This window comes from Mirounga leonina, unplaced genomic scaffold, assembly GCF_011800145.1.
Source record: "Mirounga leonina isolate KUSES-001 unplaced genomic scaffold, KU_Mleo_1.0 Mir_174, whole genome shotgun sequence".
NCBI lineage: Eukaryota > Metazoa > Chordata > Mammalia > Carnivora > Phocidae > Mirounga > Mirounga leonina.
In genome coordinates this window covers 83,961,335-83,984,680 of record NW_023270451.1, presented here as the reverse complement: position 1 = coordinate 83,984,680, position 23,346 = coordinate 83,961,335, and the positions used below count along the sequence as shown (strand labels likewise).

General features: G+C 49.7%; 4 non-coding genes across 4 annotated transcripts; 3 read left to right on the top strand and 1 right to left on the bottom strand.

Moving 5' to 3' along the window:
* Window positions 1-729: 729 nt before the first annotated feature.
* TRNAC-GCA lies at window positions 730-801 on the bottom strand. The gene has a single exon. It is a non-coding gene; the product is annotated as a tRNA-Cys (tRNA).
* Window positions 802-4,147: 3,346 nt separating this feature from the next.
* Window positions 4,148-4,219, top strand: TRNAC-GCA. Its single transcript has one exon. It is a non-coding gene; the product is annotated as a tRNA-Cys (tRNA).
* A 3,958-nt stretch (window positions 4,220-8,177) lies between these two features.
* On the top strand, window positions 8,178-8,249 carry TRNAC-GCA. Its single transcript has one exon. It is a non-coding gene; the product is annotated as a tRNA-Cys (tRNA).
* Window positions 8,250-16,985: 8,736 nt separating this feature from the next.
* Window positions 16,986-17,057, top strand: TRNAC-GCA. The gene has a single exon. It is a non-coding gene; the product is annotated as a tRNA-Cys (tRNA).
* The last annotated feature ends 6,289 nt before the right edge of the window (window positions 17,058-23,346 follow it).

Below are 23,346 nucleotides of genomic sequence, written 5' to 3'. Positions count from 1 at the left end.
AACAGAAATCCTTTTATTTTAAAATAGCCCTTTCTTTTGTCTAGCTGTCCTTATCACTCACATGACCATTTCTTCGTTTGACTGTTTGCCCACCACAGACAGTTCTTGCTCAGCTCTGTCTTTCCTAAGTCTGGTATCAAGTGGGAATCAAATATGTCTTGAGTGAATGGATGATTCCGTGGATGAACAGATGAATGTCAGCCACTGCTCTGATGTCAGACAGTATTGTTAGGATGGAGTAGGGGTCAAAAAGCCCATCCATGCCTCTTTGGGGAAGATGGATTAGGGACAGTGGTGTGCTAGAGCTGGCTCGCACCAGAGAGTCACTTGTTAGCATATCTTCCCCATTCCATGTTCGGTGGTCTTATGTTTGTAGCTTGAAGTTGACCACGATGAGATTATTTACACCATGGAACTGGGAAACACTAAAAATCAGCAATGCCCTTCCCCCAAGAGCTGGTTGTTAAATATTTAGCAGCACACCACTGATGTGGAGCAATGAAAATGCGTAGAAAAAGTAAGCCTAAGCCTATGTAGAACAAGACCTGTGGTAAGTGAAATACGAAGTCAGAGTTGCAGGAACCTATCACTCTGGGGCTGTGGTGCCCAGTGACAGGGTGTGAAGTTACCCATGACTTTTTTCCCCCCAGATTTGGGAAGTCTCAATATCCTGAGGCTCAGTATTAGGGAAAGGAGCTGAATCTTTAGTGAACAAAAGTGAGAGACAGGAGGGGGCACCTGGACTTGAACCAGGGACCTCTTGATCTGCAGTCAAATGCTCTACCCCTGAGCTATACCCCCAGATATAGGTGTGGGCCTAAGTAATACCTTTACCTGTGCACCCAACACCCCTATAAGTTTTTATACCAAATATTCATTGGCTGGGCCTCCCGGAAGCTGCCAAGCCTACCTCACTACAATTTTCTCTCTCTGATGCAAAACAAGCAACAGGTTCCCCTCCCTGTAGCTGGAAGAGCACTGACACCAACATTTAAAGCTGGAAGGGCCTTCAGAGTCACTAGTCTGTGCCGTTCACAGTGGGCATCTGAATACAGACATTCAAGATTACTAGTCTTCCACCACACAAAGCCCTTTACTAAAGGGATCAGAACCTGAATCCACTCTTCCTGATCCTTGGGTTTAGAACCCTGTTACTGAACCAATGACTCTCTTATCTTCCTCTTGTCCCTATCTTCCATCTGTCAAAAAATGTAAAGGCCACATAATTGGAGCCGTCTGAATAGATTTATACAGACCTGAGACCATCACGGGGACTAGAATGCAGGCTTCATAGAGCATGAATGTGCCACACAGCTCAAAGACCACAAGGGGAAAGCTAGTGGGGGACACCAGGATTTGATGTGGTGCATGAACTGCAACCCTTGGGCCAGTCTCAGATTTTTGTACTTAGGAATCATCTCGGGAGCTTGTCAAACATGCATATACGATCTGGGGTTAGGAACAAGCTCCTTATGGAAAGTCAGGAGACCGACCCACTTTGAGAAACACCTGCCACAGGTCTCTCTCAGCTTCCTTTTGCACCACCTTCAGGAAGACTCGGGTACTGCAACACCTAAAAAAAGGAATGGGTTTGAATTCCAGCACCCGCTGGGATCAGCCAGGATTAAAACCAAAGACGATGGTCAAACTGCTCATCTTCTGAATTCTGCTCTAGACAGTGATTCTTAATTTTAGGGTGCCTCAGAATCATCTGGAGGGCTTGTTAAAACAAAGATGGCTGGGCCCCCACGCCAAAGGTTTGTGATGACGCGTTCTCAGGTAATGCTGATGTTGCTGGTCTGGGGCCACACCTTGAGAAGCACTGCTCTAGACCTCCACACATCTGTGACCAGGCCCTTGTCATACTTGCAGCCACACCCAAGACACCTGTCCACCGTTACCTCTTCTGCATGTTCACCAGGCACTGGTGCCTTCACTCCCCCAAAGACAGTGTCCTGAGGTCCCTCTCCTTTCCTCCCAATGCTTGCCTGGGACCGACTGGGGTGCTCATAGTTGTCAGCTAGCCCTCTTCCCATTTTCCCATTTAGCAAACTAACACCCAAAAAGGCTTCTACCCCTCCCCAGTATGGGGAGACCTTGTTCAAGCAAGTAAAGGCAGACATGCACCTGTTCTCTCTGGAGCAGCCCAGGATGAGTTCAAAGGCCTAGTTTGTCTCAGCAAACTCAGGCTTGAGGGGGTTGCAAAATTATTCCTGTCTACAAATGAAGCAGAAGACGAGAAGGTATCTTTGGACCCGCAAAGGAAAGTATCCAGGTTAGAACGTGGAAATATGGCGTTCTCCTCCAGAGATGCAGCCGAACTTTCTTGTCTGGAGATTTCCTTCATAGAAATGTACTTCTTTCTTAATTTGCTATGAGTCATTTTTTTAAGCCATGAGTAGTGAGAAAGACAGATAATTAACAAAAATCTATCTTACTATAATGCAGACTGTGAGGAAAACAAAAACAGAGCAAGGGGATAAAAATGATGGGGTACAATTTAGACAGAACCACCAGAGACAGAACTCACCAGGCCTTGCTGATGAGCTGACGGTGGGCAGAGCCCTGAGCGAAGAGAAGGAGCACTGGGAGGTTCTGGAGGGGCGCCCTTGGAAGAACAGCAAAGACCAGTGTGGCTGGAGGCAAAAAGGGAAGGAGTTAGGGGAGGAAGCAGCCAGGGCCAGCTCCTGCAGGTCCATAGGCTGCAGCATGGACTTAGATTTTGTTCTCAGGGGAGCGGAAAGCTACTGAACAGAGCGGGAAACATGATCTGACCCCCCTCTGAAACGGTCGTCTCAGTGGAAATAGAAGTAGGGGCAAAAGGCAGGGGGAGACCTGCCAAGAGAGTATGACGATGGGTCAGGTGGGCCTGGACCGCAGCTCATGACCACAAGAACTGCTGAGATGCAAATACGTCTCACAGCAGAGTCAACAGGACTTGCTGCGGGCTTCGGATGCCAAAGAAAGAAGTGACCCAATAGTGGCTGGCAGGGGTTTGGCCCGAGTCGCCGGGAGAATCATACCACTTAGGTGGGCAACACGGAGTGCGGCGGGGAGCTGGCTAGGGGTGAGAAGTAATAATTCTCTTCCTCCCATCTTTGGTTTGAGGGGCCTATTAGATCTTGAATGAGGATGTCCAGTATGAGGCGCTGGCTGCAAAAGGAGGCTGCAGGTCCCAGTGGAAGGCCCATCATCCATGGGCTCTTCGTGTCCCTGTTTCTCCCCAGGGTTCATCTCTGTTCTCCGTCGGCTGTGGATTCAGTGAGATTCTGCTCTAATAAATGCTTTCAGATCTTGTTCATCTGAAATGTCCTTCCTTTGCCCTCATGCTTAAATATTAGTTTACCTGGGTCCAGAATGCAGGCTTGGAGGTTATTTTTCTTCATATGTAAAAAATACTTATTTTATAATAGTATAAAATATCAATAAAGACAACTTTATTATTCAATTATTCATCTCACCAAAGCATCAAAATTTTTTTAATTTCAAAATGCCATGGTTCAAGATCTACACAGCTAAAAGGTCATGTATATCAGTGCTTAATACTTTGGATTATAATTCTCAACTACAACTTATTTTTTTTAAATAACATGCACAGTAAAGGAAGGAATTACATGATTTAGAAAATATGCATTTTAAACAACCCTTAATAATTATGACCATCCTGGGTTTAATGTGAGCATATTTATGTCAACAAACAGTGCAAACTCTACATTTGAGGCTGTGGCGATTTGAGTTATGGTTTGAATTTTTTACTTTGGGGGAAAATGTGGGGGGTGGAGGGGGTTCCTACTAAAATATAGATTTGCCTGTTAGATCTATTTAATTTTACTTTATTTATGTATATATTTTCATTTAAATATACAATTTTTTAAAATCAGAATGTTTTCCTGATTATAATAAAGCAATAAAGATGGTATAGACCCACGGGACAAAATGGATGACTGCTAACTAGTTTCGCAGAGACGAAAAAAAAAAATCAGTGCTGCTGAAATATAGTCTGTAGAGAAGTTTGTAGGGGAGGTTGATGGCCAGAGGGATGCCGTTCCGCAGGCTCATTGAGAATGAATGACAGTTAGCATACCGGAGAATAGCCGGCTATTGCAACATAGTAAAAAGGTGCTAGTTAGGAGCGTATAGCGTGTGTGGGGGTATAGCTCAGGGGTAGAGCATTTGACTGCAGATCAAGAGGTCCCCGGTTCAAATCCGGGTGCCCCCTGTTGGTTTTCTTTCCACCGAGGGCTCTGCTGACAGATAGTGGAAGGCGGGGGAAAGGCCATCTTCTGCTTCAGGAGATGGTCCAGAATCGGAGGTTTTGTCCTGACCCTCTGACCTACGTGTATGTTTGGTGATCTCTCCTAAGTCCACAGGAGGCTGGGGGCGCACCCAGAAGCAGCAGCGGCGAGACCTCATAGGTTCAGCCGCGGGGGGGCGCTGTTCGTGCGCATGTGCCCTGGAACCTCAGCCCCGGGGACCCGGAAGCAGGAGGCCGGGGAGGGCGCTCTTACTGTAAAAACGACGCATACCTCTACCCTTGCTCCTTACCCCCTCCACCCCGATGCGCACTAGATCCGACAGGCGCATTTGGGGGAGGACTACGCTGGGTGATTCTGAAGGGCGCTTGGCCTAAACGTGTTTGGTTCTCAAAGCGGGTGCCCTCGGCAGGGGCCCGAGAAGCTGCCAGGTGCGGACGGAGGCCTGGTAGCCAAGGGGTCCGTCCCGGCGCCGCAGACCCCGCGGGTCTCAGGCAAGCCCACGGAAGACGTCGGCGACTTGCTGTGTAGAGCTCGGGATACGGCAGCTGGGGGGAAGGCGCCGTGGCCCCTAGGCTGGCCATTTGAACACAGATCACGCGGTCTCTGATCCGTAATCCAGGGAGCCCCCACCGGCTGCCATTAAAAATACGTATGTCGTAGACTTTATTTCTCAGAGCAGTTTAAGGTCACAGAAAAGCTGAGCAGAAAGTACAGAGTTCTCATATACCCCCTCCCCCCCCCCACACAGTTTCCCTGTGCTTAAGATCTTGCACTAGTGTTAAAACTGGTGATCGAATATCGATCGATACGTTATTATTAACTGACACCTATAGTTTACATTAAGTTCCCAACAATTTAATGGGTTTTGACAAATGCATAATGTCACGTATCCACAATTAACTAACATCGCAGGGATAGTCCCACTGTTGTAAAAATCCGGCCTGCTATACCTAGTCATTCCTCTCCCCTCCCTGCCAATCCCTGGCCACCGCTGATCTTTTTACTGTCCCTAGTTTTGCCTTTCCTAGAATGTCATAGAGTTGGAAACATACTATATGTAGCCTTTCCAGATCAGCTTCTCTCACTTAGCTATAGGCTTTTAAGGTCCCTCCATATCTTTTTGTGGCTTTATAGCTCATTTCTTTTTATGGCTGAATAATATTCCATGGTATGCACCTGCTGCCGTATTTATTTAGACTTGTTGGCATTCCAGATAACTGCCTCTTCCTGCAAGAAGGGAAGAGAGAAATTAAGAGTACACTTATCTTGGGGCACCTGGGTGGCTCTGTCGTTAAGCGTCTGCCTTCGGCTCAGGTCATGATCCCAGGGTCCTGGGATCGAGCCCCGCATCAGGCTCCCTGCTCGGCGGGAAGCCTGCTTCTCCCTCTCCCACTCCCTCTGCTTGTGTTCCCTCTCGCTGTCTCTTTCTCTGTCAAATAAATAAATAAAATCTTAAAAAAAAAAAAAAAAGGAGTACACTTATCTTGATGAGCACTGAGTAATATATATATAATACTGAGTAATATACATATAATATATGGAAGTGTTGAATCACTATACATCTGAAACTAATATAATGCTGGATGTTAACTACACTGGAACTGAAGAAGAAGAAGGAGGAGAGGGAGCAGGAGAAGGAGGAGAAGGGAGGGGGTAGGGGGAGGCGGAGGAGAGAAGAAGCAGATCAGGCCTTTTCCAGAAAACCTCCCCAGGCTCTGGCAGCACTATACAATTTCCCCCTTCCTTATTCTGGCATTGATCCAGTCTCACTTATGAGACTTGCGGTAGATAATATGCAACTATCTTTCTTACACCCCCAACATTTGAAATTCCTTTCCATTTGGGGGGATCCACACCTGTGCATGACTGGTGGAAACCAGGACCTACCTGCACTACCAAAGGCAAAAGTACCAGACTTTGCCCTCCCACCAGCCCCAGCAATGCCCTCAGCTTAGCCAGTCACACACACATGATTGAGACTTGGAACATGGAATGAGGCAGGAAGAGTTTGGAATTTATTCCAGGGGAGCTCTGACATTTGGCAGTGGGGCTGAGGGCTGCAGCCAGTGTGCAGTGGGAGCATCACCAACCCCCTAACCAGGATGCTGTTTGGGGGCAAAGGATCCTGACCCCCTGGCTGTCCTTTAATTCTGGCCGTTTTCTGAGTGTAGATCGCTAGGTTTCCTTGAGTGGTCTGAGATTTTTGTCTTCGTGCCAGTCATTTCCTTGTTTGCTTCAGTTAGCCATTATCAGTTTCTATTTTTGAGACGGAATGCTGGCAGTGTGAAAACTGATCCTAGAAGTCACGTGCAGGAAGTGAGGGGAACATGGCGTTGGTTATCTGGTCTGGTTGGGGCTAAAAGCAGTGACCATCCGGCCAGTTATTCAGGAATTGGAACCTGGCAGTCATCAGTCACTGACACACAGTGACAAAGCAGGGAAGTTGACTATTGACTGGGTCACCTGGAACGACGTGCCCAGGGAGGGCCAGGCCCTGATGTACTAAGTTACCATAGAACACCAGCAAGCACCGTACAGTAGAGTGGCTAACTCTGTCGGCACGGGAACTTAGAGAAAACGAAGTTCAAATGTGTAAACCCTCTCCTCTAGCCAGCGCCAAGTGCGGAGAGCCTTAACTCTTACCCCGGAATAACTGAAAAGGCCTCCCACCAAAAGTGGGTTACTGACTTACAATGTCAGTTAAAGGAATAGTATCCTTGTCTCATGTGTGAAAGATAGGACACTAATCAGAAAAGAGTGGGATCTTTGCACCCACTCGGCACTTATTCAATGGACTCAGAAATAAAGGTCAAAACCAGGCATGGAGGCCAGGAGCCAGCTCCACCAAATGGATTTCACACACCCCGCCCCCCAAACCTGGCCATGCCAGGGAAGGGCGCCCAACATTCCAATTACATCCCCTAATAAAAAGATGGTGTTTTAGAGGCCAGGCAAGCAGCCAGCAACATGGAAGCAGGTGGATTATGTTAGAAACATCAGGGATGGGGCACTGCTTTGTTCTCACTGGAACACTTATCTTGAGTTTACACTGTTTTTGAAGTGAAACAGGTTACCTGTGTACAAAGGAATGCTATAGGTAAGCTGCACAGGAATGAGGAAAGAATCTCCCCTCCTCTACCCTATCTTCCATCGCATAGCTCAGTGTCCTCTGCGGTCTCTGGAAAGTGGATCTCCCCAGTCTCTGATGCCCCATAACATCCCCTTCAGTTACTGCCCTGATGCCTGGTCGGAAGGACTGGTGGGTGTCCCCACTGTGTGAATGAAGGTCTGTGAGCTGGGAGGGAGGGAGGGCGTGGGGGTGGGGGGCACATGCAGGGCCTGGGCTCTCCTGCTATGGGGCAGAGGAAAGAGAGATCTCTGACCTTATAGCAGGGACCCTTGGGCCGGGGCTGTGGGCCCCCAAACAGCAGCCTTCTAGCTTCCTCGGTTATGCTGCCGGAAGGATTCAGGGGCTACTGTCTCGCTGGCGCTGTCTCTCCTGGGTTCAACCAAGCCCCTCGGAGACCGCCTCAGGAGGGGACTGGGCCGGGGAGAAGGGTGGGGGGGAGATGTGAAGGAAAACAGAGGGCCAGCAAGGGTGAGGCTGGGGAGGATGGGGTAGAGCCGGTGGAGCTGAGGGAGGAGGGAGGGAAAGAAGGGTGGGGGGCGGGGTCCCGCAGAAACCCGGTGCCTCCCGCAGGTCAGGCGCGGCTGCCGCGGAAAAGCGCCTAGTAGACAGCGAGGGGTCTCTGGGGAACGGGAAGGCGGCCTCATGGCCACAGAGTGGTCCCTGGTGAGTTTGTGCTGGGCCTGCTACTTTCATAGGCCTACCAGCAACGAACAGAACTCACCGGGCGCTATGGAATGCTTGGGTGTGGCCTCACAGGTGAAGTAACACAAAGAGGAGCCAACCTGACGCAAGGGGGTATAGCTCAGGGGTAGAGCATTTGACTGCAGATCAAGAGGTCCCCGGTTCAAATCCGGGTGCCCCCTGCTGGGCCTCTGCTTTATTGCCGAACACGGAGGAATGGCTTCCCAGATACCACAATCTATTTAATGTCATCAGGTGCCCTCCCTGCCACTTTTCCCCAGACCCTGTCCCGTGCCTCTTCTCCCCTGGCATTTTGAAGTGTGGTTGACCCATTGGCTGCAATTCTTCACCTCGCGGTGTCTGTGGCTTTTGCTTGTGACTTTTCCGTTTCTCCCCCACAGGTGAGTGCGCCCTGCACCCCCTTGCTCTGGGCTCGGCCATAGGTATCAGTCTGGACCAACCAGGAGACAGAACCCACACAGTAACTCAAGTGGGAAGTTTAATATAAAGAATTACTGTGTTATGAAAAGAGTAACTACAAAGGTGCAAAGAAAACTCTAAAGTTATCCGCGGGGAGAGGAACCCAAAGAAGGACAAATTCAGAAGGGGGACCCCTCCCCAAAGCTGGGATTAGACCCCGGGGGGAGGTGTGGTTGCAGCCCACTCGCCAGGTTGCCACAACCTGACCTATTCAGTCTCCGGGCAAGCAGCAAGCAAACCTCTTGGGCACAGGAGAGGCACCTGGGGGTGCGAGGTCTGGAGCGTGCAGCATCTGCACCTGGAGGGCTCGGGGGACCAAACCTCTGCGCGGCAGAGACAAGCGGGGCTGGCGGGCGCACGCAGGTGCGTAGGCGGAGTTGGGAGGGCCCAGGGAGGTGGTCGCCGGCCCCGCTGGGGTGCGAGGTCGCCGCGGGACTTCCTTCTCTGGGGGCCTGGCTGGCCCCCACCCACACCTCTGACCGACCATGCAACAGAGGCCAAGGGGAAGGGGAAAAAAACAAAACGAAACAAACCACCACCACCACCAACACGCAGCAGAAATTGGGGAGACAATTTCCTTTTCTCCAGCAACGTCCCCCCAGCGCCCTCTACTGACAGCTGTTCATATTACAGGAGAAACGCTTACAGAAACCGGTCGGTTATTGCCCGGCAGGTATGGGGGCGTGAATTTGGACCCGAGAGTCAAAAAATTGATAGCTGGCACATCGTGTGACTTGTTTTGGCCAACAGGATGTTAGCAGGTTATGCAGGAAGGGGCTTGAGATCAACTTGAAAGGTTGGGTTTGTCCTCTGGCGCTTCTGCTATTACCATGAGATGTGTTCATCCTGTGAGCTGCTGCCCCTTCAGCCTGGACCCCAGCGTGGACACACAAGGCCCAATCTTCAGCCCAACTCATCAAGAGGAGCCAAGGCCGGCTGGACCCGCAGCCTGAAGCGGCCTTACCCAGACAAGCCCAGCCCCGATCAATTGATTCACATTCAATATTCTGACCCCCGGGCATGAGGATAAATGCTTATTGTTGTGGGTCACCGGTTTGGGGTGGCTTGTTTTGCGACACTATTGTGGATTCGACTGGCAAATACTAAAAGTGACATACAGAAGGGGGCTCCTGCTATAACAAAAGCCTGAAGTACATGGCATGCCTTGGCAATGAAGCAATGGGGTGGCAAGAGAGCTGTTAACAATCAGCTGGGAAAATAGGAAACTATTATTGGCAGGGACATCAGAGGCTCATGATAACCTGGAAGGCAGAAAATATGCTTGAACTTGTAGTGTTAGGGGTAGGATATTTCAAGGAAAAACATTGAATGCATGAGCTATTTTGTTACAGGCTGTTTTTGATAAGGTACTACAAAAAAAGATTTGAGTCCAGAAGAGAACTTACTGGTTTGCAGTCAGAATTTAGAGGCAATCTAGATAGCTCAAAATAGCAGAGCCAGAAAAATGAAACCATTCTCTCCAAAACAAAGGTGAGGCCATTCTTACATCACTTTAGGAAAAAGACTAACTCCAGAGCCTTCCCGTAAGACATAGCCTCAAACCAAGTCAAGCTTAATGCACTCATAGTCTGAATGCACTTTATTAAGAGCACTGAAGAATTAAACTGGTACCAAGGATATCCTCTCAGTTGGACAAAAGTATTCCGAGAAAGACTAAGGGTGTGCCCAAATACTTATAATTGAGCCGGAGGGAGAGCCTATGTCAAAAAGAATTGTGATCGTATGGCTTTGGGCACATGGAGTCTAATAAAAAGAAAACCCACATGTTGCTTGAGAGAACTGTACTGTCAAAAGCATTACTAGCTTGGACGAAAAGACGCGAAGACTGGGAAGTTAAAAGGACCTGGGCTTCCAGCATTCTACAGGAGGAAGCAAGCTGAGAAGAAAGCTCAGCCACCAGAAAGGACATATTTTCCAATGATCTCTTTAAAAAATTGCAGAGGGGGTGCCTGGGTGGTTCAGTTGTTAAGCATCTGCCTTCGGCTCAGGTCATGATCCCAGGGTCCCGGAATCGAGCCCCGCATCGGGCTCCCTGCTCCGCAGGAAGCCTGCTTCTCCCTCTCCCACTCCCCCTGCTTGTGTTCCCTTTCTCGCTGTGTCTCTCTCTGTCAAATAAATAAAATCTTAAAAATAAATAAATAAATAATTGCGGGGAAGGCTGAAGGAAAAGGAAGACTTCTCAGAGTCATGCAAAAACAGTGGACGGGGAGCTCTCCCGAGGCAGCAGAACCAGAATCTAATCATACTGAGTTTTGGGGTGGTTTGTTATATGATATTATTGTGAAAAGCCTGACAAATACTGACATTGGGATCCAGAAGGGGGCTCTGGCTGGAACAAAAGGTAAAAGCTGAGTTTATTATGCATGCAGGAGAGAGGTAAGTAATTATGACCAAGAGGGCAGACCACAGTGGATTAAAATATTGGCCCCAGTTCTGAGCTTATTCTGTGTGCACCCTTTGCCATGAGACTTTTCAGATGCTCCCATGTTCCCAAGGAACAGATTTCCCTGCCCTTGTTGTAGGGCTTGGTCCTGAGACTCGCTTTCACCGATGGGATGTTAGCACATGGATTACAAGCTGAGGCTTGAAACCTGCTCACATAGTTGGGCGGGACGTTTTTGCATTTCCGCCATTGCCAGGAGAAAAGTTCCCCTGCTAGCTGTCACTCTTCCAACTTGGACCCAGGAATAAACGGCCTTGCAGGAAACCTGAGCCCAACTCACATCAAGGATCCGAGCACAGATGGACCCCCACCTTGAAGCAGGGCCACCAGGTCAAGTCCAGACTAGATCCACTGCTTGCCATGCATGAAAATAAATGTTTATTGTTGCATTCATCTGAATTTAGGGATGATTTGTTAGGAAGCATTATTGTGGACATAGCTAATCCAGGCATGATTCTTACACTTCCTCTCCCTTCCCCTCCCACCAGGTACTGAGTGAGGTGAAGAGAGGAGACTGCAGTTTATCCAAGGAGTTCAGGTTGTGGCTACAGAGTAGAAAGGGGCTATTAGACAAGGGAGGGTCTCTGGGGAATGGAAGGGCCAACTCCTGGCCAGAGTGTGATCTCCAGCTGGTTTGTGGTGGGCTTGCCAGTTTCATAGGTGGACCAAGAGAAAATAGAATGTCCAGTGCACTAGGGAATGCTTGGGTGTGGCAGTGCAGGTGAACTATGCTAAAGAGAAACATAATTCTAGCAAGGGGATGTAGCTCAGGGGTAGAGCATTTGGCTGCAGATTAAGAGGTCCCTGGTTCAAGTCCGGGTGCCCCCTGCAGGTGGCTTACCTTATTGCCAAGTGCAAATGAATGACCTCATTTAGGGTCCTGCTCATTGTAAAGTCACCTACATCAGCACCCTCCCTGAGTCTGTGTCAGTTTCCCCAAGTGAATTCTGGGGCGAGGCACATGTCACGGTGCTGTTGTTAATGATGTGTGTGTGGTAGAAGTTTCTTACTTCCCTCTTAAAGTTTACGTTATGATCAGCTGTTACCCAGCCTGTCTGCACCGGAATTACTTAGGGACCATAGTAAAAATATAGATCAGCCCTAGGAATTAGGATTTAGTAGAACTGAGGAGGTGCCTGGGAGCTTCTGTTTTGGGGAGGCACACCCCCCCCTGCTAACTTCGATGGTAACATCCAGTCATTCCGGGTGGCTGGAAAATTATTTTGGAACTTACAACGCTATGGCATTTTAAACATTTTGGTGATAAACATCAATGATTTTTCAAGTTAGTGCCTTCAGCCCAGGACCGAGGGAATTGTAAGAGGTAGGCTTTAAGCACAGAGAGTGGCCAGGGGTGCAGACGTAAGAGAATGCGACCGTGGTAGCATGGTGACAGATCACGCTGGCACAGTCCTGTGAGGCGTGGTGACAGCCCATAACTAATAACTTGACTCCGCATTGAGGTTCAAAACTGAAACACGCTTATTAGACAAGACCGAGTAAAGCATTTGATTGACAACCTGGAGGTCCCTGATTCCAATTCAGATGTGTTCTTTTTCCCTCCCAACCTTTGAGCCCTCTTTCCATCTCTTGAGGAGCCCCAATTATGTGAGCCCTGGTGGAAGAAATGGCTCTGCTTGCAGCTGCAGAATTAAAGGCTATTTCCCGTTTTCTCCCCCTAGCACTTCTGGCCAAACAGGTGTTCCTGACTCACACTACACTCAGACCGAGTGACACAAATTCCAGGGTTGGCAGAGCTCAAGCACCGCCCAACAGCTCCCTAACTGGTGCCCGAGAGCCTAGCAGGCTGAGTCCCCTTGGATCGACCCTGCCTCGCGAACCTACAAGCCCCAACCTTCCCTTCAGTGCTGCGGGCTCCCTGCCACCTGGACAATGATTGTCTCATCTTTTCCCGTAGACAGAACCAGTTTCTGTTTCTGTAACAACGTGCCTAGGCTGATACAGCATTTGGAGTCGGTTGCAGGCAAAAGACCTTAAAGAAAATGGGGTGGATGTAGGATTTCTTTTCTGCCCTACTCGGGATAGAAGAAAGTGGAAATCCAGTGGATTCTTCAGGGCTGGAAATCTGAGAACCCAAGGGCTCTCAGTGGTAAATGAGCTGATAAATCAATCACATAGATTCAACTGACCAATGGATTGGTGGCAACTTATCCACCTGGGAGGCATTTAATGGCTGTTTATGGTTGACGTCCATTCTGGTCAATGTCCGTGCTGTAGAGATGGCTAAATATTTTGAGTATCAGCCCTTCTTGGAATAAAGTTCCCACTGGAGCACAAAACCTTCAGGGACCAGCTGTTGTTATAGAACAGGATGAAGGGCCAAGCCAAGGCTGATATCTAGGGAAGCTCAATGTCATACAATGGAAAGCTCAAGTCTATATTCTCTTCCGACAAGGACAGACACGGCAGACTTCCTGACCACTGCGCTAAAAACTCAGCTCGTGCTGCTGAATGACTGAGATCCTGAAACACAACGACAAGATCATCAATGGCGAGCCCAGTTGGGTTCACAGTTGCACCCGCCTCTTGGAGGCATTGCTGCTTTACTGAAGCTTCCCGGGATGTCAGGGCACCTCCTCAAGTTCCACAAGCAAGTTGCTACATCTTGCTTTCACCTTAGGCCTTATTGGGGCTTTTCCTGTTACCCAGGTAATGGTGCTGGGGAAGACAAAATACTCAGGCGCAAAGGATCTCCCTGAATGGTCAGGTAGAACAAGGGGGATGGTTACTCCTTGCCAAGTTCTACCTACGTGTATGTATGTTTTTATACTTTATAATCCTCAAAGCTTTTCTCTAATATTTAACTCACGTGCACCTGTGCGCATGCGCACGCACGCACAAACTTTGGTATCTCGCATTTGAATGAATGTGATGGCCTAGCCTTTCTGCTTTTTAGTCAGTAATGACCTGAGCTTTGTAATAAGAGAAACAGCCCTGTTACTTAGTCAAGGGGGTATTTGGCAGACGCGTCAGCAAAAGGTAAAGAACAGGAAAACGCTGAGCTCCTAAAGTCCCTTTCTCTCCTATGTCCAGATGTGACAACTATTTCCATCGTCAAGCACAGCGGCCATTCCTACATACCTGCTGATGCACGTGTCTCAAAAAAACTGGTGTTGTGGGCATGTAGGAATTGCTTTTGGCTTCCCAACACCCATCTCCCGTCCTAGGAACATCCCAGTTTTGCTTGGATGCAGGCTGGTAGAACGGGAATCTAGGACCTTCTATACCTTGGGAGTAGGCGTGCCCTTATGCTAGCTGTCTCATGTAGATGCTGTCCTCGGGATTCCAGCCACGGACAAGAGACAAAGCGCCCAGAGTGGCTGGTTCTGGATCGTGCACATGGAGGTCCCTGACCATGCTGGCCTCTTGCCCTGAGTCTCTGAGGCCCACGTGGCCATGCCTCTCCCAAGCTTTATTTTCTGCCTCCTAGCAATTCTGTGATGGGTTTCCGCTCAGTTCTTTTCTTAAATTAAAAAAGGCAGTTTGCTGAAAAATACCACCTGATACAACTGCCTTCACCTTCTTCTTGCTTTCGGCGTGATGACATACTTGGACTGGCCCAGTGGATGAGGGACAGAAGCTTTGTAAGAAAAATCCATCTGGGGGGCGCCTGGGTGGCTCAGTTGGTTGGGCGACTGCCTTCGGCTCGGGTCGTGATCCTGGAGTCCTGGGATCGAGCCCCGCATCGGGCTCCCTGCTCGGCGGGGAGCCTGCTTCTCCCTCCGACCCTCCCCCCTCTCATGTGCTCTCTCTCTCTCTCATTCTCTCTGTCTCAAATAAATAAATAAAATCTTTAAAAAAAAAAAAAAAGAAAAGAAAAATCCATCTGGTTCTACAGAAATGCAAAAACTCTCCCACATAATAAGACCATCGGAGCCACCAAAACAAGGTCAGAGATCCCGAATCTGGGTGGCCCCGTGCCCTGAGACCACCAGCTTGGACACTGGGTCCTTGATGCAATATCATCAGGAAGAGAGCAGGTGGGATCGGGGCAGTTGGGACCTGTCTCCACTGACCCATTTTGAATCTTGCTGGAATCAGCCTCTTTTCAGACAAAAGCATCTCTTGTTTAAGGGACACAGACAATTGGAATTGTTGCCTTTTTTTTTTTTTTAAGCAAAACTAACTTGTGTGGAGAAAAGCAAATAGGTCATTTCAGAGATAATACATTTAAAATGTGCATATCACTTCTTACAAGGATGAAACTATTCTTCTATGATGTTTTCAACATAAAAAAGAACTGATTACTTTTTCATGCCAATAAAAAAAAAGCTTTTAAGACACCTTTCCTAGTGGCTAGAGAGGATGCTTCTGTATGACTGCTATGACTGCAATTGATTTAGCCAACTGCCTTTGTTGGTCACCTAGGCAGTTTCTGACTTCCACCATACGGACAAATCTGCAAAGGGTCTTGTTAAAGATGCATCTGTTTCTTACCTAGCCTCTACATGCCATGCCCATTTGGATGATTGTCCTTTCTATGCATCCTTGGGGGTCTCTGTGGTCTTTTAGTGTCAGAGGGGTAACTTCCAGGGGAAACATCCACAGAGGAAGGGATCCCTGGTCACAGCCCAGGAGGTAGTAGAGGCCTGAGTCTGGTGCTCAAATAGCCAGTCCTTGTATCTGGTCCCAAATCATCCAGCTGTGCTGAGCTGATGGTGGGGGGCCAGCATGGTGCCATGACCTCTCTGGTGAGGCATCTTCCCTTAAAGCCAAGGGGTAAGGGATGAGAAGAGCAAGGGGAGCAGAGGAAGCAATGTAAGGCAGCCCAGAGAACCCCATTGTGCCGAGGATGAGCATCAGAGTGGGACCAGGGGGAGTGGGGCTGGTGAAGTAAAACCTGAGTGGGAGGGAAGAAAAGAGGGAAGATTCCAGCTCTAAACGATGATTTGTGCCCCCTCACGGAGACTGAGGAGGTGGCAGTGCTGTGGGCAGGAAAGAATTCCAGAAGTCTCTGGAGAAGGACAGAGTAAGTTCAGAGTCAGACAGGGGTCTGTCTGGATGAGGTTAGTCAGTCAGTTCCCCTTAGTTCACCAGAGATGAGGAGTTACAGTGCACGATGGCCCACAGGTGACATGGGGCCCATCAGCAACACCCAAACCGATAAGGGGGCATAGTTCGGGGGCAGAGCATCTGGCCACATATCAGGTAGTCCCTGGTTCAAGTCTATGTGTCACCTGTTGGCCCTTCCTTTTGTCCTGACCACATGTTTGCAATCACCCTGTCCTGTGTCTGGGCTCCAATGACCATAAATCTCTCATTCCCACTTCACTGCCTTTCCATGCATTACACCCTCTCTTCAGGTTATGTCTTCCGTCCCACACATGGAAGCATGCAACAAACAGAATAAGGGGACAAAAGAAGATAGATGAAGGGGTAGTTCATCTCCTGCCCAGTTTAGCGCAAAGAGGCCTTTAATCATAAATGTGGATTCTAGGGGTAACTTGGTCATTAAACCAAGTGTGTTTTGTTTGGGCATGATTTTAATTGCTGTCATTTTTCCCCCAGATCTATACTATGTAGGGCAAAAAGTAAATCGATAGCTCCAAAATCATCAAGAGCTTGTTAGAAGCTCCCGTCGTCCCTTGTCCCCTTCCCAGAGAGTCTGGTTTAGGGGTCCCAAGAACCTTGACTTTTCCCAGCCCTCCCCAACCCTAACTTCAGAGGGTCTGTTGAGCAGCCAGTTCTGAGCCCTGCTCTTTCTAAATGAGTCCAGAGGATGTTCAAGCTGCAAGCCTCAATGTTTTCAAGGCCGGGGCCTACGGCTAGGGGCTCAGGGGAGGAAGAACGCTAGTTCTAAGTAGAGGTAAGAGGCAAGGGTGGGCATAGCAGGTGGGGCATGCTTACAGGGCTGTAGGACGGCAGAGCACTACCAAGAACACATCACAAGGTGGAGGCGGTCAGGGTGTGGCTCCGCAGGATTAGAGTGCTTATTAGACATGCATATATAAGTGGGGGTATAGCTCAGGGGTAGAGCATTTGACTGCAGATCAAGAGGTCCCTGGTTCAAATCCAGGTGCCCCCTATTTTGCCAGCTTTTACCCCCTCTAACAGCTGTTGTGCCCCCGACATTGAAACCTCTATGAGGAAAGAAGAGATGGCCCAGGACCCCTCGGTTTCACCTCCTGTGTTTCTCAGACTCAAGTGGGCTCTGCCACCCAACCCCACGGTGCTGTGCTGGTCAGGCCCTCTCTGGTGGCTGCAGGTAGGGCTTTGTGTTATTCTTGGACTGCCCAGTACCTGAACCCCAAACCAAAATAGTGAGTCTTGGTGGAAAGCCCAGCTCTGCAACCTGCTATACCAAACAGATGTGCCAAATACTGTCAACCCCTATCCCCCTGACTGCTGGCGGGGGGCCCAGCTCAGACTTTCCAGAGTGAGCTTCATTCCAGGACCTAGGGCTCGGCGCAGCTGTTGGTTCATCCAGCGCCCCCTGGGGGCCACAGTGCCTCCTGCCCCGCATGCCACTCCGCGGTGGCTCTGGCTGAGATTCGGGCCACTGCGGTCCCTTGGAGCCTGACTCTCCCACCGTCCCTCCAGGGCCATGGGCTCCTGACAGCCTGCCAGGGACTGTCTGGTCTGTTTCCATCAGACAGAGGCACATTCTGGGTTTGCACCTGTGTGTGTGACTAGTATGGGAACTGGTACCCAGAGTAATTTGCAAGCAAGAGATCCTCAGAAAAAAAGCAGATATGTGGGGATCGGGGGTTAACTGCCCGATCTCGTTGTACTGAAGGCAGGAAAAGTCCCGGTTGGTCCCTCCTGGCTAGGAAGCTAGCAGACCAGGGTTAACAGATGCATTGTTGCCTGCAGTCAGCTGAAATCAAGTGCCCACAAAGAGCAAGAGCCCCGGTGGCTGACTCTAACTCCCCAGGAATAACTAGATCATACTACATCCAGTTCTCAGAAGGACACACGGGGCTTCCGACGACCGTGCCAAGAAAATCTGCCCAAGGCACCACGTGGCAGAGCCGAACACCAGAGGCAAACTTTGATCCAGCCGTTGCTAAATTCCCTGAAATGCTTGGTCTCTTGGGTGAATGTTGGGGCATTTATCAGGGAAGAACAGTCCTCCCAAAATTATAAAGGGGATTTATGAGAGGATATGGAGAAATCAATCCCAACTCCAAATGCCACCAATTGCCATGGATTTCCTCTTATATCTGGACTGATGGAACGGCTCACAGAGGGTCCAGCACCCCTGCCCCTGCCCACTGAATGCAGAAGCTGTCCACTCACTGTGGAAACTGAAAACACCCAGGGGGGCTTGCTTTCCTGTCCATCAGAATCTTTGCACTTTGGAATCCAAATAGCCTGTGGCTCCAGGAGGGGACAGTGTGGGGTCCCCTCCCAGGGAGAGGCAGGTGTGGTCTGACTGTCCTAGGCAGTGGCTCAGCCAGCAATGTCAGGGTCTCCAGGCCAGTTCAGAAGGTTTTTAGGCTTTGGTACCCCAAACAGGCAGCCTTAAAGCCCATCCCTGCCCCCTCCAGATGTGCAAAGCCCCAGACATGAGGCCTTTCAAGGCAGATGGGGCTGCTTAGCAGGATGGTGACGTTAGCCTTCCTGACCAGATGTCTCCCCCAGGCTCAGCCCCAGGATTCGGCCTTGGGATGAAGAAGGGGAAAAAGAAGAACCATCCAGCCAGTAGTCGAACAGGTGAAGCTGAGGGAGAGGGGAGCAGGGGTTAGAACAAATGAGCCCAGGGGAGGTGGAGTGAAGAGGGAAGGTGGGGGAGGCAAGAAAGTGTACCAGCGAGAGACAGAAGGAGGGGAGGGACTGGGCAGGGCAGAGGGGGCTTCGGGCACTCAAATGAGGGTCAGTGGGAAAGGGGAGGGAGCTTATGACCAGGAGACGGTGAGTCAGCCGGGACATGGGGCCGGCAGAAATAAACAGAAACTATTGGGTCCTGGGGGAGGAGGGTCCCTCCTTGGGGGAGGTCACAACCATGAAATGATGTCAATTAGGAAACAATGTGAAGTAAGCTCTGGGTCCGGGGAAAAGATCTGACTGCGGGTCGGGAGGGCCACAGTTCAGATTCCCAGGCTGCTGTGAGCTCATCCTGTTTAGTCCTAGATGTGGGGTGGACATCATTCGGATCATTATTTGGGAAGGCCTATCTCCTCCAGCCCAGGCCAGCCTCGGCTACGGGGGGAAGGAAGCAGCTGAAGGCAGTGGGCCCCGTCGCGTCTTGTCCCAGGTTAGGGAAGTGGAAAGAACCCAAGACCAGTCACGTGGGATCTGGCCCCAACCCTATGATTAATCAGGTGTGTGTGCTTGGGCACATCTCTTAATTATGGCCTCTTTTCAAGCCTGTAACATGGGGCACCAAACTAAATTGGTGGTTTCCAATTCTGACTTTCCACTGGGATCATCCCATGAGCTTGTTAAAAATAGAGTCCCTTGGCCCTGCACCCAATTATGCTGATCCAGGCAGTCTGACCTGGAGCCTGTGAGCTGTATTTCCATGAAAGCACACGCCATGGCTCTTACCATCTCACACGCCAGGTGCTGTGATGGGCCATCCAGCTGGGGACCCTTGGCCTTAGAGAAGTCCAGAGCCCTCCACTGACACAGCCCTGCTTTGACACTGACGTCCTTGGCCAAGGACGGCTGGCGTAGGCAGAGGATGGTGCAGAAGGGGATGGTGGGCAGGAATGCCTTCCACCTGAAGCAGAGCAGGTCTCGGGGACTGACAAGACATGAGGGGGTAGGTCAGTGTCTGAAGGAGTTCTGGAATTAATGACAGAGGCCAGAGGTCTTCCTGTCAGAGTGAGGTGAGCTTTTAAGGACAGATGTTGCTTACCTGTTCTTGATTTTTGGAATGCGACTCCAGCTTCCTTTCCCTCACTGGAGCCCGTGATTCTACACCAAGGACAGAGAGAAAAGAGGCCCCGGAAGGTCTCTCTCCTTCAGCGTTTCCCTCCCTGGAGTCAGTCCCACAGCACCAAGCACAATCCTGCTCTTCCCTGGGGGCGTGGGTCTGTGAGTCCTGAGCAGGCCTCAGGGGGCGCTCTACAACCTGAGTCAGGGATCCTCAAGCCAGAGCCTCTGGCGGGCGGCCAGCATGCTGGGTTCAGAAAACTAAGCAGCTACCCTACTGCAGGGCTCCTGCTGGCTCAGCTACTCCTGTAGGACAGGGAACCCACTTGTGATTAAAAGTTAAAGAAGGTAGCACCTGGATTTGAACCGGGGACCTCTGTGATCTGCAGTCAAACGCTCTGCCCCTGAGCTATACCCCCCCAGCTAAGAAGATGGTATAAGTAACACCTTTTACCTGTGTTGCTACATCAGGATTCAGTTTTGCTGGTTGGAATGTCCTGGCCAGCTCTGCTTCTCTCAGCTCTGGCCTTCCTCCTGCAGGAACCCAGCCCTTCCTCTTCCTGTGTCTCTACTATATGCACCTGGCTGAGGATGCGCCTGGTCGTGCTCGCACTCTCTCCCTCTCTCAAATAAATAAATAAAATCTTAAAAAAAAAAAAAAAAGAATATCGATGATAATTTGTCAAGTGAAAAAGCAGGTTACAAAACTGTGGGTCTGAATGAAATTGTTGATGATCTCAGCTTTTTTCTGTGCTTTTATTTATCTTTCAAGTTTTCCATGTTGAGTTTGTGGCCTTTGTAAAAAAAAAAAAAAAGTTACTTAGGAAAAATTATACTCTAGGAGAGTTCCACTCCTGGGAATTTATCCCTCAGAATTACTCATGTGAGTGCACAAAGACGCGATAGGTGGAGACTCGTTGCAGCTTTTACCTTTTTTGTTAGAAATAAACTGGAAACCACCTAACTCTCCACTGACAGGGAATAGGTTACAAAGCAGTCAGAGGATAGGATATGATGCAAGAGAAAAAGATTAACACAGGTCCAGAGTACGATGATGAGAAGACTCTTAAACAATATCATTAAGGGCAAAAAGCAAATTGCGTGGCATGTGTATGATATGAACTCATTTGGACTTTTTAAAAGATACCAGGTATATATATTATTATATAATAAGGGGCGCCTCGGTGGCTCAGTTGGTTAAGCGTCTGCCTTCGGCTCAGGTCATGATCTCGGGGTGCTGGGATGGAGGCCGTTGTAGGGCTCCCTGCTCAGGGGGAAGTCTGCCTCTCCCTCTCCCTCTGCCCCTCCCCCCGTTCATGCTCTGTCTCTGTCTCTGTCTCTCTCTGCAATAAATAAATAAAATCTGTTTAAAAAAGATTATATACACATACAAAGGTATTTACGTATAAACACATATTAAATTTTTATATATATAAAACAATTTTTTGAGAGGGAGAGAGAGAGAGGTGGGGAGGGGCACAGGGAGAGGAAGAGGGAGCCTGACACAGGGCTTGATTCCCCCCACCCAGAGATCGCGAACTGAGCCGAAACCAAGTCGGACACCCAACCAACTGTGCCACCCAGGCGCCCCTAAAAATATAAATTTAAATATAAATTTTTATATTTATTTATATGTTATATACTATAGATAACATATCTATAAAATATATATATCATCTCCTATGGGAGAAAATAAACCAGACAGCTACTGCCAACAAGGGGGTGGGGGATTCTTTTATTTTCCGATTTACACACGTAATAACCCAAATGTCTACACACTCCAGCCTTGCAGGTACTGAGTGGTTAAAAATAACTGAGAGATGGGGCACCTGGGTGGCTCAGTCATTAAGCGTCTGCCTTCAGCTCAGGTCATGATCCCGGAGTCCTGGGATCGAGTCCTGGGATCGAGCCCCGCATCGGGCTCCCTGCTTGGTGGGAAGCCTGCTTCTCCCTCTCCCACTTCCCCTGCTGTGTTCCCTCTCTCGCTGTGTCTCTCTCTATCAAATAAATAAAATCTTGAAAAAAAAAATAACTGAGAGAAAGCACTACGAATATTCTTTCCTTTCCTGCCTTCCGCAGCTGCCCGCGTCCTGATTCCTCCTCTTCCCTAGATCCCAGCCGGCCCCAAGCCCCTCCTGGTCTGCCCCTCCCCCACCACCTCTGCCCCCGTGGTGGTGACAGGCATTTGTCCTTTCTGCTGGTTTTCTGCCCCCTCCCCTCCAGCCCTGTCATCGTGGTTCCACACACCGGGCGTCCACTGTCCACCCAGTCAGGAGGCACGGTGGTTGGTGTGAGGACAAAGGGCCAGCCCACTGCCCCCTGGGGACCCCAGCACCGCCCGGCCCCTCAGCCACACACCGCCTCTTCCACGCCTGCCTTCTCCGCCCGGACCTCTCAGCCTCCCCAGAGGCCTCTCGGACTCCAGGCTCTGATGCCAAGGGTATAGGGAGGGCGCACCCGATGGGCACACAGACCGTGTAGGAGTCTGAAAATCGTGAGAGCAAAGCTCGCCTCCCAGGTCAGTGGAGACTCACAATAAAGTCAAAGGGTGACATTTCCAAAGGTAGAGAAAGGTTTTCGTATTCACACTCGGAGCAAGACAATCGAGGAAGGGACAGGCCCCGGCTCAGCGATGAAAATCGTACACACAGCCTCATTTACGCAGGCTCTCTCCCATAAGAGGGAGATGGTTAAATCAGGGGGCGGGGGCCACTAGGGAGCCCTCGGAAAGGGCAAGAAACAGAGACAGCTCCTGCACAAATCCGGAGGGCCCCACGGGGAGGAGGAGGACATGGACGGAGGCTGCCACCAGAAGTCATTTTCAATATCAGAAGGTGTCGTGGGAGGGCAGGGACAGGAAAGGGACAAGCCACCCGGCTCTCAGCCAAAGTTCCAAGTGTTTACGAAACTGGAAAAAAGAAGCACTGAGTCAGAAATTTGAGTCTCTCGCTAACAAAAAGGAGTCAGCTTCAATGAAAGGGAAACTCCAAAGCACATCCCTGAGAATAAAAGAAGTTTTGTTTTTTCAGGCACTCATGTTGTATGCTGATAACGGAACTCAGGATAGAGAACCTTTGCAACCCGGGGTGTCAGACGGAGAGCTCTGGGCCAGCTTACCGAGTTAGACCAAGTCTGACCATGCTGTTTCTATGCTGCTCTTTCCCGCCGTCCGGTGTAAGGGGGTTGAGGCTTTCTTGCTGTCAAATAATTTATTATGAGAACCTGTTTTTAGCCCATCAAAAGTGTAGATTTCTGTTGTTGATCGAAGCCTGGAGGGTGGGGAAATGGGAGAAAGGTCCTAAAAGATGATGGGTGTAAAGCATAACAGAAATCACGGCTTGCGCTTGTGAATTCCATGCCATATCTCGGAACTCACAATGAATTCTGAGACTGTCTACCAACATGCTCAGCTGCTCCTTCTCCGAACCACAGAAAGTCATTACACACTTTAGTTTTGAGATGGGTGATATAATTCACCGGTCCCTTATGCAGAA